This window comes from Gopherus flavomarginatus, chromosome 1 (genome assembly GCF_025201925.1).
Source record: "Gopherus flavomarginatus isolate rGopFla2 chromosome 1, rGopFla2.mat.asm, whole genome shotgun sequence".
Classification (NCBI taxonomy): domain Eukaryota; kingdom Metazoa; phylum Chordata; order Testudines; family Testudinidae; genus Gopherus; species Gopherus flavomarginatus.
The window spans coordinates 111,569,323-111,589,670 of record NC_066617.1 but is presented as its reverse complement, the minus strand read 5'-3'; the positions used below and the strand labels follow the sequence as shown (position 1 = coordinate 111,589,670).

The 20,348-nt window shown below is 43.5% G+C and overlaps 2 protein-coding genes across 5 annotated transcripts in view; both read left to right on the top strand.

Annotated features, from left to right (window-relative positions):
- Positions 1-20,348, top strand: part of LOC127031930 (troponin T, cardiac muscle-like) — a 192,403-nt gene that overhangs the window by 18,011 nt on the left and 154,044 nt on the right. The window lies entirely within an intron of this gene.
- CHRM2 (cholinergic receptor muscarinic 2) overlaps positions 1-20,348 on the top strand; it is a 192,771-nt gene that overhangs the window by 93,297 nt on the left and 79,126 nt on the right. The window contains exon 1 of one of the 4 annotated variants that reach the window (XM_050918813.1): positions 9,320-9,362. The exons of the other annotated variants lie outside the window; for them this stretch is intronic. The gene's annotated coding sequence lies outside the window, so the exon portion shown is untranslated. Of the gene's footprint in view, positions 1-9,319; positions 9,363-20,348 lie in introns of those variants that run through there. 4 annotated transcript variants of the gene reach the window in all.

Sequence of the window (20,348 nt, the reverse complement as noted above, 5' to 3'; positions counted from 1 at the left end):
GGAGCCTTCGTGTGTGTGAATACAATATAAATCAAATGAAGCACTGAAATGCAAAATTAGTAATTAGTTGCAATATATCTCCTAACAGAGAGAACTGATCCTCACTCAGTGTTCTGACGGAGAAGAGTTTATTTTGTTAGACCTGCAGTTGAAAGGTGAACTAAAAAAACTCCACTAAGCTAAGCAGATTTGTATGGAGAAACGCTTCACTATGGAGGTTTGGGATCTGAGGCGGGAATCCAGACAAGAAATACATTTTAAAATGACCACTCCTTCTGTGGATTCCTTCATCACTTTCTCTGGTTTACCAAAAATATCCCACAATGCATCAGTTTTACATTGCTGATGAGTTGTTTTGGTTACAATGAAACATCTTCTGTCAGTGGACTGCATTCTGATACCCCTAATGATTCATAAGCAGTGATTCACTCCACAAGTAGTCCCACTGAAATGAGTGAGATTCCTTGCAGAGTAAAGGCCAGAGTTATAAAGCTATTTAGGTGCCTAAAGAGGCAGCTAGAAGTCTAATGGGATTGAGGTGCCTAACTCCCAGAGAAATTCTACTTTAGGCCTGATCCAAAACTAATTGAATCTAGCCCTGGAACATGACTGTAGCTTTGCTGTTCACCTTTAAAGCCAGGACCAGTTGTGGCTACATGATTTCGATGATGTAATAAAATACTTTGTGACACTGACATAATTTCACCACTGGGAAGGGAGGAAATAGCCCCCTTAGTGTCCTGTTCTGTGGGAGGCAGAGTGATATTTATTGTGATTCACTGAGGAGCAATTGCTGCAGGAAGTTACCAAATTGCATTTTGGCCAAGTATACACAGGCACTTTAAGAAGCCACAGTGAATCTGGACAACTTTACAATCCATTTATCAAAGTGCCTGCAATTCCCAATTCAAGGCAGGTGAAGCAATAATATAGAAGGAGCAAAGAAAGTAAATCTGTACCCAGAGAATTTTAATAAATAAAAAGTAAAAAACCAAAACAAAACAAAAAACCAGTGCAGACCCATTGGGCTCTTGCCAGCTCTTGTTATTACAGCTGGAGCTTGGCACTTGCTTATTTCCTGTTTCATTGAAAAGAGATGTATGGAATAAAGGATCTATTACTGTTCAGCCCATAAAGATGAAAGAGAAGGGGAGCGATAAGAATGAATCACCTATTTAATGGGCTTTCTTAGACCAGTTTTGCAGGACTCAAACTGACTTCCCTGTATAACTGCTAGGCTTTCATCCAGGGGTTAGCCTAGCACTGCTGCGTTAAATTAATCTTTTTATCATTTACTCCTGCCTCAGCCCCTGCTTTTTTCCATTATCTTTGAGCATTCTCCTGGGCCTTCCTTAGGAAAGGTGTCTCATGCGTGAATGGTCACCATCAATGGCTTGCAGAGAAATTCCACTAATTCCTATCAATGTATTGGGTACAAGTTACTGCAGGTAGCACACAGTTAAAAATAAAAGGCATATAGTTTATTTAGCATTGAGGGTTCAGTGCCTTTTACTGTTTATCCGGGGGTGGGGGAGAGAGAGAGAGAATAACACATGCATCACAGAATTGTGACACAGATTTTTTATCATTATTATTATTATTTTATTAATGATGCCCAGAGACTTCACTGTGCAAAGTACTGTCTAAACACATAGTGAGAAAGAGTCCCTGCCCTGTAGATTACAGTCCAAACGGTAAGACAGATAAAAAATGGCAAAAACTTCCAAGGAGAAAATTGGGAATGAAAGCCCAGATTTTAAAAGTGTTTAGTTTACATCTCAAGGTAAGTATCACTGCATTATATAATACAATGTCATCATGCAAGGATACAGCACTTTGCCCTTGCACAGCCCCAGAAGTTCTTTTGGGACCCTTTTTAACCTTACAAGTTAGACTTCCAGGATATAGGAATGGTCCAGTAAAATCAGTAGAGGAAAAAAAAAACCGCATGTGTGCCAACCCTAATCTATCTGCATTGTGATTAGAGTTGGGCAAAGAATGGAAAAAATATTGAAAAAATGATATGAAATTCCTCAAATATGTTGTTTTACATTTGTAGGAACAGATCCTCCACTGATGTGAACTGGCATAGCACCATATCGATTTACACTAGCTGAGGACATGGCCCATCAGGTATCCAGTTCAAACTGTGATACAATAACCCCTAAGTATTTTCCTGGGTGCCTTTGTGAGTGAGCTACGGGTAGCTGACCTGATTGTGATGCTTCTGTTGTGAGTGTTTGCATAGAGAGAAATCTTAAAAGAATCAAAGCAGAATGATCAGTGCAGACTGTGCTAGTGTCATGGTTACTGTAGTGAGGGAGGAAACACCTGGCCCCTCAAGGCATGTGTGGCTAGGACCAGAAGTGGAGGCTGGCAGGTGGCTGCTGGTAAAGTAAGTGGAGAGGTGGGGGAAGGAGAGAATGCAGAGCCTATGATAAAGCTGGAGAAATGAGAAGCTTCCCTGAGAGCAAACCTGTAGTACCAGTTTCCTGTGAGTCTGTTTGGGACTGGAAGACTGGAGAACCAATCTGGTTTTTTTTAGATTGCATGGTCAGAACCTACCCACTGACCTTTGTTTGTTTTGGAAAACAATCTGTATATTCCCATTTGCAAAGATGCTGCCATTGTGTTATCATGGGATGAGACAGGAATGAAAAATAGGGGTGAATGGAGGCACAGGTCCAGATTCATCCCTGCCTAAGGGTGGCTTTATCTTATGCTCCAGATGTACATACAAAGAGCCAGTGCACTGATGCAAGCAGGTTTGACACAGCCACATCCCCTCTTACTCCCAGCCATAGAACTGGGGCCCCTGTGGAAGTGGTACAGCTTTGGCAGAGCTGGATCTGTACTCGTCATAGCAGCCTCTTTGGCTGAGAGCATGCCCCAGAGAGGTCCTTGCCTGCCCTATGGCTTCTTTGCATCACACTGGATGGCATGAAGGGTTTCTATGGCAATTATTAATTCAGCCCAGAGTTTGGGAAGTCAGAAGACCTCAGCCCAACTCTTGGGAATCAGCATACACCCTGAGTAGCAGACTGCGAGCCGGTGATCTCCCCAAGGCCTCGGAGGAGGAATCCTTAACTCTCACATCTGGCCAGGGAGCAGCTGCCACTGCAGCCCTGCCACTGCAATCGCCTTGATCCTGTCTGTACTGTATCTCTCTCTAGGGAGCCAGAACATTTACGAAGCAATCCACTGGCTCTGTCCCCGGCCAGCTTCTGTCATCCCTTCAGCCCCACCAACCCCCCCACCCCGTGTTTTATGGAACACTCCGTGCAAAGTGCGGGATGAGGGAGGCACATGGCCTGCAGCCCTCTCCTCAACACAACCTTGTGCAATGGAACTGCATCCATTCTGCCACGTTGGAGACCTTTGCACAGAGATGTTGCTCCCAAGTCTCTTTGGATCTCAGTTTCTTCCATTGTAACAGGGCTGACACCACTTTGGACACATCTACACTTTCAGCAGTGTGCAGAGTACATACACTGAATGCCCTCTTAGCATGGGTATAAATCACAATGTACACAGTGAGACACTGCTTAGGTGAGGAAAGACATGCCTGAACCCTATGGGCATTTACCCTACATGACTATCTGCATGCCCAAGCAATGCCACTCCCAGATACTCTGCTATTTTTAGCAGTTTAGTGTCTCACTTCCTCCTCACTGCTGGAGTCTTTCCCTGCCACAGGGAAAGGCTCTGTCAGGGGGGAGGTAGCAGGGAAAGGCTCCAGCAGCTCTGCACTGGCACAGCCTTTCCCCACTGCACTGCACCCCTCCGCCAGAGCCTTTCACTGCCACATGTAGCTACACACCACAGTGTTGGGGCAGTTGGTTTTCACTGCAGCATTTACCTACACTTACCCTCCATGGCACTGCCAGGGGTGTATAGTGTAGACATACCATTAAAGAGCTTTGTAATCCACTGATAAGAGGTGCAACATAAATGCAAAATATTACTATTAATTGCTAACACTATTGCCCATTCCTGCAGATTACCATGAAGAATGATCCCATTACTGGTCTCACATCTGTGATTCGATCACACACTACTTTTCAAGACATGGCCATTGTAAGGCAAATTAACTGTTGTATTACAGACATCTGGCCTTGTAAACTGTAGCTGTGACTGGATGTATTTGCCATCTGTTAGCTGTGTGTTGGCTGATGTGAAAAGAGCTAGTGGTCGGAGTTCAGTTTCTGGTGAGCAGATGTCCACCTCAACAACCACCATCACTGCCTCTGATAATCAACTCTATTGTTAGTCGTCTCAGCAAAGTCAAGTTAAAGACTGAATGGGCATGGAGTATAAAATACCTCTAGTGTGGTGATTTTTTCCTCCTGTTCAGGGCAGGGCTTAGACAACTTCTTGGGAATGAAGGAAGCGTGCACTGCCACTATCCTTCTGTACAGATTCCTGGGTAAATTGAAAGCTGTGGTCTTCAAGGCTAATGGTGCTGATGTGCTGTATGAGTCTCCTATAGTTATCATTGATTTTTGGAATGGGAAATTTCCAAATGTACCACAGGACTCCCCTATGCCATCACTTTGAAACAGAAATGGCTTTAATTAGTGTCCTGTGTATTAAAGTCTCCAACATGCCCACCTGTGGTATCTTCTAGTTAGTCACCTTTGAAAGTGTTTTAAAATGTCAGCTCTGCACCACACAGAGATTTCCCTAGAACAAGAGAACACTCACTAATCTATCTGGCTAGCTCAGCTTTATGGACCCTTGACACCATCAGAGCAGCACAAAGGGCCTGTGTCACAGCCAGAATCTGGATCTAAGTGTTTTATAATTAGGGAGGCCCAACAAAAATTTGAAGAGCAACTAGCAGAAGACAGAAATTAACCCTTTTTTTTAAAGTACCTCAGAAGCAGGAAGCCTGTCAAATAATCAGTGAGGCCACTGGACAAGTGTGGTGCTAAAGAAGACAAGGTCGTTGTGGAAAAATTAAATGGATTCCTTGCTTTGGTCTTCACTGCAGAGGATGTGAGGGATATTCCCACACCTGAGCCATTCTTTTTAGGAACTATGCCAGATTGAGGTATCAATAGAGGAGGTTTTGGAACAAATTGATAAAATAAACACTAATATGTCACCAGTACTAGATGGTATTCACCCAAGAATTCTGAAGGAATTCAAATATAAAATTGCAGAACTACTACCTGTTGCTTAAATCAGCCTCTGTATCAGATGACTGGAGGAAAAGCAATGTGATGCCAATTTTTAAAAAAGGCTGTAGATGCAATCCTGGCAATTACAGGCTGGTAAGCCCAACCTCATTACCACGCAAATTGGTTGAAACTATAGTAAAGAACAAACTTATCAGACATATAGATAAACACAGTATGTTGAGGAAGAGTCAGCACACCTTTGTAAAGGGAAATCATGCATCACAATTTATTAGAATTATTTGAGGGTGTCAACAAGTATGTGGACAATTGTGAGCCATTTGATATAGCATTCTTAGACTTTCAGAAAGCCTTTGACAAGGTCCATTACCAATAGCTCTTAAGCAAAGTAAGGATCAGTAACTGGTAAAAAGATAGGAAACAAAAGGTAGGAATAAATGGTCAGTTTTCACAATGGAGAGAAGTAAATAGCTTGGCCCCAGTACAGATCCTTGGGGGACCTGTGTTGTTCAACATATTTATAAACAATCTGGATAAAGGGATAAAGCGTGAGGTGGCAAAGTTTGCAGACAACAGAAAACTACTCAAGATAGGTAAGTCCAAAGCCGACTGCAAAGAGCGACAAATAGATCTTGCAAAACTGGGTGACTGGGCAACAAAATGGCAGATGAAATTTAATGTTGATAAATGCAAAGTAATGCATACTGGAAAACATAATCACTACTATTCATACAAAATGATGGGGGTCTAAATTACCTGTTACCACTCAAGAAAGAGATTTAGGAGTCAACATGGGTAGTTCTCTGAAATCATCTGCTCAATGTTCAGCAGCAGTCAAAAAAGCAAACAATGTTAGGAACCATTAGGAAAGGGACAAATAATACAATAGAAAATATCATAATGCCACTATAGAAATCCATGGTATGCCCACACCTTGAATACTTTGTGCAGTTCTGGTTGTCCTGTCTCAAAAAAGATATATTAGAATTGGAAAAAGTACAGAGAAGGGCAACAAAAATGGGTATGGTTATGGATCAGCTTCCGTATGAGGAGATATTAAAAAGACTGGGACTATTCTGCTTGGAAAAGAGACAACTGAGGGGGGATATGAAACATGAATGGTCTGGAGAAAGTGAAGTAGGAAATGTTATTTAATTCTTCATATAACACAAGAACCGGGGTCACCCAATGACATTAATAGGCAACAGGTTTAAAACAAAAATAAGGAAGTATTTCTTCCCACAGTGCACAGCCAATCTGTGGACCTTGTTGTGAGGAGAAGTTGTGAAAGCCAAAAGTATAACTGGGTTAAAAAAGAATCAGATGAATTCATAGAGGATAGGTCCATCAATGGCTCTTAACCAAGAAGGTCAGGAGTGCAAACCCATGCTCTGGTTGTCCCTATACCTCTTACTGCTAGAAGCTGGGACTGGACAACAGCAGATGGATCCCTTGATGAATTGTCACGTTTTGTTCACTTCCTCTGAAACATCTGGCAGCAGTTACTGTTGGAAGACAAGATCCTGGGCTAGCTGGACCACTGGTCTGACCCCGTATGGCCATTCTTATACAGTAGAAAGTGGCCTTTTTTTTTCTTCTTGTATTTTTAGCATTTTAATGTTTCTTTTGTCTTAACCACTTGGTTACAAGGTTTGGTTCCACCCAACACTGCTGATGATTTAGATCTATTATGAATTTGATCTTATTTCTAAAAACAGTAGCCCATGGCAGTCACATAACTTCTTTCCCTCCTTCTGTTAGCAACATGTTGGTCCAATCTTTGCCAGGAACTCTTCAGTTTCATTCCAGTAACTCCGTCCCCTGTGGCTATTTCCTTGGTTTTAATTTCCAGTGTAGTTTTTTTTTAAGTATGTTATCCATGGCTCCTCCTCAGAATAAGTTAATCCCAAAGACTGAATTGTATTCCTTTGATCTACCCTTCCTTCTTAGATGTATTAATAATATTATTATTTACTATTATTACCATGCTTTTCATTATTTACTATATTCTTTCATGCATAAAGTGCCTTTTATCTCTGTATTAAGGGCCCCAAATTACTTTACAAACTTAAAGCATTATACAACTTATATACCTAGGGATCCCTTCGTCCATTACCAAAATGCAGACACCTGTTGGGTGAATTACAGCAGCTGTTTACTAGCAGACAACACTGCTCAGCAGATCAGGATGGAACGTGAGAAATACTGTATCTAAGACCCTGTGATACCTTGCACCACATTAGTTCTGAATTATGTGGGCAGGCCCCCACTAGTTATGTGGCAGAGCTGCCCTGAATTCTGCGCCAAATTGGCAATGATATGTTAACCAAGCTTGAGAGCTTTGTGTGGCTTGTAAGAATGGGAAATGGGGAGAAAGCACTGTCTTGTAAGGCACCAGGATGGATGGTTGGATGATATGGATGCCATTTAGGTGTTTTAAGCTACACGGGAGGGGGCTGTGCACCTGAGTGGTTCAGAAGCTCTGAATGGCAGGTGCTTTCTCAGGGCCACTGAAAACAGGAAAGATGAGAGAACAGTCATGGGCCCAGTCAAAACAATGAAAGGGGGATAGCTGGATAGCTGCTGAGTTCTTTCTTTTCTTCGATCCTTGTTTTCCTTTCCATTAGCAATTGCAGTGCTCAGGAAGGAGGCAGGCTGGTTGGACAAAAACAGAGCATTTTCCCCCTCCCAACGATACAGGCAATCAGCTCAATCTGAATTTGCTCTGGCCTCTAGAAACATCTAGCTCAAGCTGGGCATGCTCAAAGGTTGAAGATAGACATGAGCAAGAAAGCAAAGCGCTTCTCCATGTTTCTGTGTGTATTCACTGTTTACTTGCAATCTTCTGATTCTGCATATATTCCTGCTAGTAACTTCTTTGCAAGTGCTGAGATTGTCAAAGGAGTTGAAATGAGATAGGTGCTTAAATCCCGTTGAAATTCATTGAGTCGGATGCCTAACTCCCTTAAGCTCCTCCAAAAATCCCAGCCTACAACATTAGCCCAAAGAAATTACAAATGGGCCTGAACACAGCTAAAGCCAAGTGTTTACAAATATGAATGAAGAGCAGCCGGGAAATGTTTTGCTGCTTTCTTCCAGTTCAGTTTGCAATGGGGTTGGAAGAACAGAAACACAATAAATGCTAAATTTTATTTATTTATGAGATTGCCAAAGGTGCTGGTGGCAGTTCAGTGCCAAATTCCTATTGACATTTAATAGGATTTAGGTCCCTAAACACCATTGGTGCCTTTGAACGTCTCTTCCTTATTGTCTGGAACTGTCTAGTAAGCTCCAACCTGCCACCCAGTGACCTGCTAACACTTCCTAGGACAAAAGCTGAACCGTGACAGAGGAATCAAGTCCTGGAACCTGACTGGCAGAATGCTGGGGATCCTGATTGGTCCACAGCTTCTGTATAAACCCAGCACAAGAACAGGAAATTGTCCATGCAACTGGGCTCCAGCCTGCTCTGGACTGTGTGGCTCCTGTGCCCCTGGCTTGACTTCCTTGCATCCAAACTTCTTGGCTTGACTCCCGGCATCTGATTGTAGTTCCAGACTCCAGTTTGTCTCCTGCTTCTCATCTCTTGGTATCCTGACCCAGCCTGACTCTGACTCCTGACCCATGGTTCTCATCTTCAGTTTGTCTCCTGCCTCGGACCCCCAGTATCCTGACCCAGCCTGATTCATGGCTCCCCTCCCATGACTATGGACCCGGACTCTGACCACTAGGTCTGGCTGCCCATGACCTGGCCATGACATTTATGAATTGAGGCAAAATGTAATTACCAAAATTGGGATTTGCCAAGAAGGCAGATCCCTAGTCCTGAGGAAAGGGCCAGCGGATCTTGAAATGACTGAACAATCAGGTCTTCTGTTTTATCTCCATCTGAATGAAGGCAGCCATTCTGGCCTGTTTTATATCTCTTCAACAGTAGAAGGGAGACTCCCAGTTGCGCACACACGTGATCATTAACATAAATCCTGTCAGGCTGGTATGCCCTAAATATAACCTAAAAACACAAGATAAAAATAAAACCTCTTGCCTGATCATGATGTATCTGTCAGTTCCACAATGCGCGGTCCACAACACTGACAGCAACTTGGAGAACTTCTCTGCTTGGAAATCTGTCAAGAACAAACCCAGGACTGTATGTTTGTTTCTTTTTTTCATGACAGCACTCCTCTGGCTGTCCATCTGTGCTACATTCTGATGAGCAAGGTGAGTATCAAAACAGCACAAGAAGCCTGGGTCTCAGAAGATTCAGGGTGAGAGGTTTTCCTTTGACTTCAGTGAGATCCTTGGCTTCTACATTATTTGTGAGCAGTTTATTGTGACTATTTGAAATTCTAACAGTGATAGTTAACATGGACTGGGAACAAAGGCAGTCAGGCTTCCATTGTGAATACTGACATGAAGGAATTCAAAATTTGTTTTCCATGGCTATTCTCTTAATATCCACTTAAAATTTGCTGTTTTTATGAACATCTCCACTGTGAAATTTATTATCTAGACTATTCATAGAAGACAAACACAGAAGCAGCATGAGCAAACAGCAGAAAAAGTGAATTCAGCTTTTATTCCAGCAAATATTCTCTTTATTTTAGATAAACCCCTAGCTCTGTTGTGAAATCAGAAAAAAATGGTAAATCCTTCAACCAAAGAAGAGTTTGAGAGGTTCAAGATATCTCAGACTCAGTGGGCTTTCACTTTTCTAACTGAAACACCAGTTGATTTAAATAGCTCACATAATTAGGGTTATACTGGATTTATTGAGAAGTACTTGTTGCACCTTAGAGACTAATGAATTTATTTGGGCATAAGTTTTCATGGGCTAAAACCCACTTTGTGCATCTGATGAAGTGAGTTTTAGCCCATGAAAGCTTATGTCCAAATAAATGTGTTAGTCTCTAAGATGCCATAAGTGCTCCTCATTCTTTTTGCTGATACAGACTAAGACGGCTACCACTCTGAAACTGGATTTATTGTTCTCCATCCAATACCCATAGCTAAGTCCAGAACCCTTGTAGGTGATGTTGAGAAGAGAGAAAGAAAGCAAGAAAATTAAATGGGACAAAAAGAAAGAATATAAATACAATAAACATATAGAGAGAGATAGGTGTTTTGCCTCTCTCTCTATGTATATATCCTATTATACTTTGCAAGCATTGCATTTATTTTTGATGTTCCACCTATTGCAGAACAGCTTTTTGTAAAGGAAGTAAGAAAAAGAATAGCCCGAATCATGATTAGATCTGACTACATTTTACATTGTCTGCAGTGGAGGCTGCTGCTGCTGCTGTAGAAGCTTCCTGAATAAAAGCAGGGGGATAACAGGAGATGCCTGAGATGTCACAATAAGAACAAAGAAGAAATACCTGGGCTATTTATAAAAAAAGAAAAGAAAAAAGGAAATATTCAATTCTGAATTCAAACGGTATGAGGAGAGCTGAGAGGAATCAGATATACACTGCACAAGTGGATCTTATCTTCCCTCTGTGTGAGAAGACAGACACAGGAGATTATAATACGGTACTTGGATGTTTTTGCTCTCTATTCAGCCACTTATTGCATGTCTCCCATGATGAGAAACAGATTCCCAGGTATCTTTTGAATGTTTTTAATGTGACAGGAGACAGGTTGCATTACTTAGCTAGCCAGCAGGCTGTGTCCTCCTATGTTCAGCACTGTACAGTACATGCAAATTGCTCACAGCCACTCTGCTTATAACTGCTTCTTATATCTGTCTATTATTTTTACCAGAAGGAAAGTGTAAGAGCGAATTTTCAGATAGTCAATGTTTTATGTCATATTGGTAAAAATGTAGTAAAATGGCATAAATAAGGCAGATCTATATGGCCAAATCATCAATAGACAAACAATGGATGCTTTTATCAAGTATAATTAACAAACTTTTCCTTTGTGAAAGGATGTCCCCAGAAGCCTTTTGGAGATCTGAAGATCTCCTCACTTACCACTGGTATTACTAATTACTATTATTTATTTATTAGTTTGCAATGCCATAGCACTTAGAGGCTCCAACTGAGATCAGGGCCCCACTGCGCTAGGTGCTGTATATACACACAGTAAGGGACAGTCCCTGCTCAAACAGGGTGTACAGGCTAAATGGAATTTTATAATTCACTGCCTTGCTTGCCAGCTAAGGAGAACAGGATAGGATTCCCTTTGGAGCCCCTAAATACTGCACCTTATTTGTCCAGAATGGTCACCCCTGAGTCATGGGGATACTGTCTCCCCTCTGTAGCACTCCCAGTCCATGCAAGTTGGGAGAGACAGCCATCTGGAATGGGAATCAAAACCCGACCCCCCAGCATAGTACAGATAAACTGGCCCATGATCTTTTTTGATAACTAGCACACACTTCACTGCTGCTCCTTCAGTTTATTTGCTATGCTGCTGTCCTATTAATACTCACCTTAGATCTGTAGGATGCTGTCATACACGTGGAACGTTTGGTGATACCACAGGTGCACTCTTCATGACTGTGCCAAGCATGCAGTCCCCAATGCCTAATGATTTTCCAAATCATGCCTTGATTAGGGATTATCCCTAAAATTGCAAAAATAACCCTGTTCATTTCACTATAGTTCCGCCACCATCCTGGCAGCAACAGCCATAAGATACTGAAAACCTATGCAGGGAAGTTCTTTTTCCAGTCAGGTCCTGAGGTGCACTACTGGAGCATCTCCAGCATGGAGGAAGTACTTCGCAAAAGTCAGTGCAGCTTTAATTGTATGAGGTTTTTCCTGGGGGTGTTCAAGAGAGGAGGGGAAAAAAGAGTCCTTTCTGACCATGAGTGATGCCCGTATGCAGCAAGTAGCCAGTTCTCTATGGGCTCAGTTCTGAGGTGATGTCAATGGAAGTGTAAGCCTCACCTCAGCAAGTGCATGTTACATGCCAAGGAAGCATGAGGCAGAAAGGCAAAATGCTAGCAAGAAAAGCACATAACAGGAGGCTGTAAAATGAGGTAATCGTACAATATCACACATCCCCCTTTTGATTGCCATTCTTTCTATAATGCTGCCATTTTGCACCTCCTCAGACTGTTGTTGTACACATGTATTGAGGGTGTAGTTGACACAACCATTTATGTCACCCCTGTGACTGTGCCAGTTAGTAGGACAAGTTGTTAAGCTGAAAAGTGCTAATGGCTGCTGAGAGCAGAGTATTGGTTCCAAAGACAACCACAGAACTCATTAAAACCAATGGATGTGCCAAGCACTCTTGTTCAGGATCAAAAGAAGGAGCATTCAAACCGCTCAAGTCACCAGGTGTGTGGACTGAGGTTTCAAACAGAAGGGCTAGTATATTGGCAGCAGACTGTGTGTGGGTTGGAGGCCAAAAGGAATCATGAGCACTGTTCTGAGAGGAAGCAGAGGCCAGGGCTTCTTGGGCATGGAGCTCACTGGCGTAGCAGACCTTTGGATTTCTGACAAGGAAACTTCCGGCTGTTGTTTGTGTCTGTGTTCAGGGAAATAGGGCTTTGTGTACGTTCTGTGTAAATAAGCAAGATAAGACCAAGAATATTCCTGACTCATGGCATCAATTTCTCATTTTCATGGAAAGAATGCTGTTAGGCTCTGATAATCGCTCGGGAAAAAGAAGCAACGCTGCATATGGTCTGACATTTCCAAAACTGACTAGGGGATTCAGACACACTTTGATTGTCTTTGAAAATTTCAACCGTGATTGTTCAGCCTAGCTGGTTATAATGAGGGACAGATCTATCTCCTCACCACTGCCCAAAACTCAACCTGCTACTTTGGAGTTTGGTAAAATGTTCACTTAACTTTCCTTCAAAGAGATTTTTCTGTCTCCTCTGCCTCTAATCTTCTAGGGTCTGATGAGACCGAGCAATGGACGTTACAAATCACCCATAGTTTACCCAGCCTGATAGGAAGCAGGAAGCACCAGAAACCTGCTGAATGAGCCAGTTCTTCCAAATTTGCAGATTCAAGAGGCTCGCATATGGCATATGGGTTGTTTATCTAAGTTGAACCACTAAATCCTTTTGCAGTTTGCCCATCAATAACACTGACTCTCACTCACTGGTTGCATGTAAGTCTCAAAAGCAACTTAGGATCCCTACTTTTCAGGAATTGTAAAAGCGAAGGGCAGCACTCTTCACACCCACAATGCTTTACTGACCCCTACAGAGACCCTTAGAGACAGCTGTGTTTTCTAAGCCTGATCCGAACCCCATTCAAGTTAATGAGAGTCTTTCCCTTGACTTCAATGGACTTTGGATCAGGCCCTGCAAATCGGCAGATGTGGATATCTGCAGTCCATGTTTGCAGATTGCAGATGGATGTGGATCCAAATTTTATTTCTAGAGCCCTGCAAATCGTGGTTATCTACTTTATATACGTGGGTATCCGCATCCGTGGATGCGGATATCCACGGATCATATGTGCATATCGCTGATTGGATGCAGATACAAACAGGGCTGGCGCAAGGATGTTTCGCTCCCTAGGTGAAACTTCCACCTTGTGCCGTCCCCTCATGCCCCCGCCCTGAGGCACCCCCCGCCCCAGCTCACCCATGCTTCTCGCATGAGTACCCCGAGCAGGCCGTGGCTGCTTCACTTCTCCTGCTTCCCAGGCTTGTGGTGCCAATCAGCTTAGGCACCGCAAGCCTGGTAGGCGGGAGAAGTGAAGCGGCCACGGCGTGCTCAGGAAGGTGGCAGGGCAGGGGTGAAATGGAAAGGGGAGTTCCCCTGCGTGCCGCACCCCCACCTTGCTGCAGGCGGCCCTTCCTGTGCTCCCCTGCCCCAGCTCCCTCTGCCTAAATGCTGGCGGCGATCGGGGTGGCCAAAGATCCGTCCGCCGCAGTCGCTGCCAAAGACAATGGCGCCCCCCAAATGCCAGTGCCTTAAGCGACCACGTAGGTCGCCTAAACGGTTGCACCAGCCCTGGATACAAATTTTGTATCTGCACAGTGCTCTACTGGTAAGGGCTTCCACAAAAATCTCCTTTTGCATCTGTGTCCAAGGATCAAATCTTCACAGAGAGATGGGTTTGAGAGACTGAGGAATACATTCATTTCTTTTGCCATTCAAATACAAATGCTTTCTCATAGCCACAACCAAATGAGACAGCACCAGTAGGCAAATACATTTATATAAAGGGTGATTTCTAAGAATGGTTGTACTTTGCTCTTGAAAAATGTACTACAAATGTTGGCTGCATAGCAAAGTGGTCAACTTATATAGCTTGAGTTGGAGGTGGGAACTTTCTAGGGATCTGGTGGCTCCCTCCATGAGTTAAAAATATCTGATATTTTGGATCAATTTGGTACATCACAAAGTGTTTTTGAAAGAGTTCTTCATGACCATTTGTATAAGCTGCAGGGATGCCCTGTTTGGCAGGGATGCCAGAGTAGTAGCCAGGGAGATGGTGAACTCCATCCGAGGCGGAGAAATCAATCCAAAGTGCCTGTCAGTTTTGTGGCAGAGTTTTAACAAGGGGCTTCCTGCAGCCCCAACAGCACATCATTGTTAAAGTAAGGGGGAGGAGGGTAGGCATGTTAAGGGGAAGAAAATCTCTATAGTGCATGTGAGAGATGAGACCCCACTCCTCAGGCTACTTACTCAAATGGATTTTGCATCAAAAGTGGTGTTATTTATAGAAACACAAACACTAATAGTAGCCAACACAAAATAAACTTGGTCACTTAGGGTACATCTACACTATGGGATTATTCCGATTTTACATAAACCGGTTTTGTAAAACAGATAGTATAAAATCGAGTGCACGCGGCCACACTGAGCATATTAATTCGGCGGTGTGTGTCCATGTACCCAGGCTAGCGTCGATTTCCGGAGCATTGCACTGTGGGTAGCTATCCCGTAGCTATCTCATAGTTCCCACAGTCGCCCCCGCCCATTGGAATTCTGGGTTGAGATCCCAATGCATGATGGTGCAAAAACAGTGTCGCGGGTGATTCTGGGTAAATGTCATCACTCATTCCTTCCTCCGTGAAAGCAACGGCAGACAATCATTTCGCGCCCTTTTTCCCTCGATTGCCCAGGCAGACGCCATAGCATGGCAACCATGGAGCCCGTTTTGCCTTTTGTCACTGTCACCGTATGTGTACTGGATACCGCTGACAGAGGCGGTACTGCAGTGCTACACAGCAGCATTCATTTGCCATTGCAAGGTAGCAGAGATGGTTACCAGTCGTTCTGTACTGTCTCTGCTGTGCCATTGTAAATTGGCAATGAGATGATGGTTATGAGTTGTTCTGTACCGTCTGCTGCTGTCATGGGTGTTCCTGGCTGGCCTCAGCTGAGGTCGGCCAGGGGCGCAAAGACAAAAAGGGGAATGACTCCCCGAGTCAATCCCTCCTTTATGGTTTATCTAAAAATAGAGTCAGTCCTGCCTAGAATATGGGGCAAGTGTACTAGAGAACCAGTGTATCAGAGAACCAGAGAGCACAGCCACTCTGTGTCAGATCCCACAGAAATGATGAGCTGCATGCCATTCTAGGGGGTGTTCCTGCAACAACCTCACCCGTTGCTTCCCTCCTCCCCAACCCTTCTGGGCTTCCGTGGCCGTGTCCCCTCATTTGTGTGATGAAGTAATAAAGAATGCAGGAATAAGAAATACTGAGTTTTTAGTGAGATAAAATGAGGGGGAGGCAGCCTGCAGCTGCTATGATAGTCCAGGTAGGACATTAAACGGTAGGGGGGAGAGGAGCCCAGCATCCCGCTGCTATGATAGTCCAGGCAGTACAGAATCTTTTCTTTAGACATGAAAGGGGGGGCTGATGGAGCTCAGCCCCCAGTTGCTATGATGAGGACGGTTACCAGCCATTCTGTACCATCTACCGGGAATGACCGGGAGTCATTCCTATTTTTACCCAGGAGCCCCGGGCTGACCTCACCTGAGGCCAGCCAGGAGCACTCACAGGATGATGAGGACAGCTATCAGTCCTTTTGTATGGTACCGTCTGCCACCGGGGAGGGGAGTGGATGCTGCTATTTGTTGCCGCAGCACTGCATCTACCAGCAGCATGCAGTAGACATAGGGTGACATATAAAAAAGTCAAGAAATGATTTTTTTCCCTTTTCTTTCACAGCGGGGGAGGGGTGGTAAATTGACGACATATACTCTGAACCACCTGGAAAATGTTTTTGACCTTCCAGGCATTGAGAGCTCAGCCAAGAATGCAAATGCTTTTCGGAGACTGCGGGGACTGTGGGATAGCTGGAGTCCTCAGTACCCCCTCCCTCCCTCCATGAGCGTTGATTTGATTCTTTGGCTTTCCGTTACGCTTGTCACACAGCACTGTGCTGTGGACTCTGTCTATCATAGCCTGGAGATTTTTTCAAATGCGTTCTCATTTTGTCTTCTGTAACGGAGCTGTGATCGAACAGATTTGTCTCCCCATACAGTGATCAGATCCAGTATTTCCCGTACGGTCCATGCTGGAGCTCTTTTTGGATTTGGGACTGCACCACCACCCGTGCTGATCAGAGCTCCACGCTGGGCAAACAGGAAATTAAATTCAAAAGTTCGCGGGGCTTTTCCTGTCTACCTGGCCAGCGCATCCGAGTTCGGATTGCTGTCCAGAGTGGTCACAATGGTGCACTGTGGGATACCGCCCGGAGGCCAATACTGTCGATTTGCGGCCACACTAACCTTAATCTGATATGGTAATACCAATTTCAGCGCTACTCCTCTCGTCGGGGAGGAGTACAGAAACCGGTTTAAAGAGCCCTTTATATCGATATAAAGGGCCTTGTTGTGTGGACGGGTGCAGCATTAAATCGGTTTAACGCTGCTAAAATCGGTTTAAATGCATAGTGTAGACCAGGCCTTAATGATCCATCTAGTGGAAGTCTACAAAGAAACCTATTTTTTTTTCATTCAATTACATGGTCATTGTCTTTAGTCGGGCATCAGTACATTTTCTGAAGCAGCTGATATGAATGTTTGTAGAGCATGGCCAGCAGGAGTAGTCAGGAATTCCATGTGTCACACTATCAGATGAACCAATGTCATCTGGGAAAACTCTATTCCTAATGCTTATTCTTATTTGCATCAATACTACAATCCAGGTTTCCTGTGTATGATTTAAACTGGTACTTACTGGTAGGATCTGCTTTGAAAAATGAGAGTTTTTTGCAAATATTTGCTTCAGCTGAAAACAAGGAAAAATCCTATTTGTCATACCCCTGCCATTTGTTGTAACCCTTCCCCAAGCTCCTCCTACCCCTTGTCTGTTGAACTTTGATGAGTGACACATGCCTTGGAGCTGGCCATTGAAAGCATATAAGTGTGTCTAACAGTAATAGGCCAGACTAATTCCTTATGTAAAGAATGAATCTGATCCAATGAGGGTTACAGGATTGCTTGATCCGCTTCCCACTAACCTTCAGACAGCCCCACATGCTTCCGTGACATGTATCACACATAAGCAGACATTCTTGCAGAGATGCACATGCACACACAGGGAGACAGATGGTCAAAAAGTCAAAAGACACACACACAGACTTGTCTGCACACAAGCACACAAACACAGACACTCGCAACCTCACATGTGTACACAGCTAAACTGTTGCTTGGAAAATAAATGTTGTGACATAGAAACCATAATGCTAAAAAGATTTGTGAGTGGCAACTACTTAATTGGTAGCCACCAAAATCAGTGTAGCTATTGGTCATGTACAGCAGCTACAACCATCATCATTTCATGACAGAGCAAGGGAAACAGCCGGGATTCCACCAGCAGTGCCTTCTCCAGCCTGTTGCCTCTGAGGTAGAGCTGGCTGGGATTTCATTCCTAGCGCATGAGCATGTGACATGGGAGAGCAGAGCTATATTTCATTTCACTCGTAAATCATACTGTATATTCTTCCATTGACCACATAGCCCAGGATGACAGTCAGCTTGGATCTCATTAACTGATAACACCCAGGTGGGTCACTGTGCCCTGAACACTATCAGAAGCTCTGGCGATAAACATCTCCCTGTCACCCTATTGCTTCCTGACCCTGTCCATCCTTATCATATAATTAGATCAATGCTTCTTTCAATCCCCGTCTCAACTCAAAGTCAGAATGGTGAATGTTTTCAAGACCACCCCTCGGCCTCCCCCAGACACAAACAAAAACAGGCCATTCCCTGATATCCCATGCATGTGAGGGACTGAAATAAAAAGGAATTTTTTGGTTCTTCTGTGAGCTGATTCCCTAAGAACACAGTTCACGCACTATGCAGTGTCCAAACTAAGCCTCTTCCTAAGGTTTGGCTTTATCAAGTCAACTTGTACATAACACAAGTTTAGCTTATCTCTTCTTCCCCCAGTGGGCTACTCCTAAGGGTTCCTTCTTCAGAACAGCTCAGCTCATACCCCTAGCACTGTTCTTAATGAAGCCCTCCATTTTAAAGGTGTAATAATGATCATCTGTTAAGATTTTGGAATGTTCTGAATATGCACATCATCAGGCATAAGGCAACTGGGAAATATAGAAGGGCAACAGTCTTCTTGAGTGTTGTGGACCAGGGTATGAAGAATTAAGCCAACTCATGTATACAGAGGGAATATATAATGGCATGGATGTACAGAGGTTTTATTGGCATTTGTTTAGGATGACAGCATTACTTATGAGTGGAAGCAGATTCATTACAGGTCTCTAAAAAGTGAGACTACTGACATTTTCAAATGCTCATTTGCAAAGTAGTAAATGTAAAGATACAGATAATTAAAGATATAAAGGACATTCCCCCACCACGGCATGCAACTGGTTAACGAGTCAAGCATGTACCCAACTGTAAATCACTTGATCATGCATCTTACAACAGGAGTGTCCAAACTTTAATCAATCAAGAATGACATTGAAGTTCAAAAATTAAAATAAGCAAAAAGACCCCCTGCCAATATTAATTAGTACGTCAATCAGACAAATGAAAACACAACTGAACCTCAAGTAGAATTTTATACCCTACATAAAATTGCATTGAGTTATAGTTAATTATACCTTTTACACTCCTACCCCCAAGCAGAATCTTTATACCCTAAAAAGAAGTCCCAGAAGTTCCATGAAATCCATTAGCCACTTCACTATTGCTATTGATTTTATGTGGAAGGTGCTCAAATACTATGGAGATGGGCAGCAACATAAACCCCTAAGTTAGACAATGTCTACCCTCAAACCTTAGTTGCATAAAAACAGAGAACACTGAATCTAACGCCACTTAGAGATATGGCCTATAGCGTGGTTAATGAAACCTGGCGAGGTGAGGGGAAGCGGGAGGCAGAAGCCCCAGGATCATCACAAACAAGTTTCAGGGGTTCCTGAGCACCTGCCCTTTCTTTATAGCTAAATGCATTATGGAAGTCCATTATGTGACTCTACACTGTAACATACAGTCAAAATATGGTAAAGGTTGAAAACCACTAGCCTTTGAGAACTACAGCTCCCAGAATGCATTGCTCCATCTGACAGGCATGCGTCAGGATGGAGAGTAGCATGCTCGCAGCGGGAGTTGGAGACTCCTACTTTAATATGATAGCATGTGGACACAGAGCATATAGCTGTGTTTTCTTTTCCACTGCCAAGTTCTTTTTGTTTTATTTGTAAAATAAGAAAAATCCCACTGAGAAACAGTTATACCAAAATATTTTAAAGCTGCTTATATTCTGGGAGGGAAAAAATGACTTGCCGGAAATCTCTCTTGTTTTCAAACATTCCCTTTCAGATACCCTTTTGAAGTCACAGGCTCATAGTGTGAGTGACTGAGAGCAGGGAGCTATGAAATGTGCCCTTAAGTCATAGATTTCTTCAACAGCATCATAGGACATGGCTGACTGGGGCATATGACATCTGCACATCAGCATGGCATCATTGAGACTCTGTTCAGTTTCAAATGTGGGAATTTGAGGAGCATGGAGGAGTTAAGTGGTGAAAAATATATAGACAGTTCCCCCTCCCTTCTAGTCCCAGCTCTCCCAGTACACACAAAACTAGTGTTGGTGAATTTTGCTGATGAGGGAGGGGCCAAGGATAATGCAGATAGGTTCCATTATAAGCTTCCTCTTTCTTTCTCCCACAGCTCTCTCACTCTGCTGTGGTACTGGTCCCCAATACAATGCTAGAAATCCACCTGAGGTAATCCTACTATTCCGGTTTTGGTCCCTCAAAGCAATTCTGCCACTGAACCATCCATTGTATTGACCCAA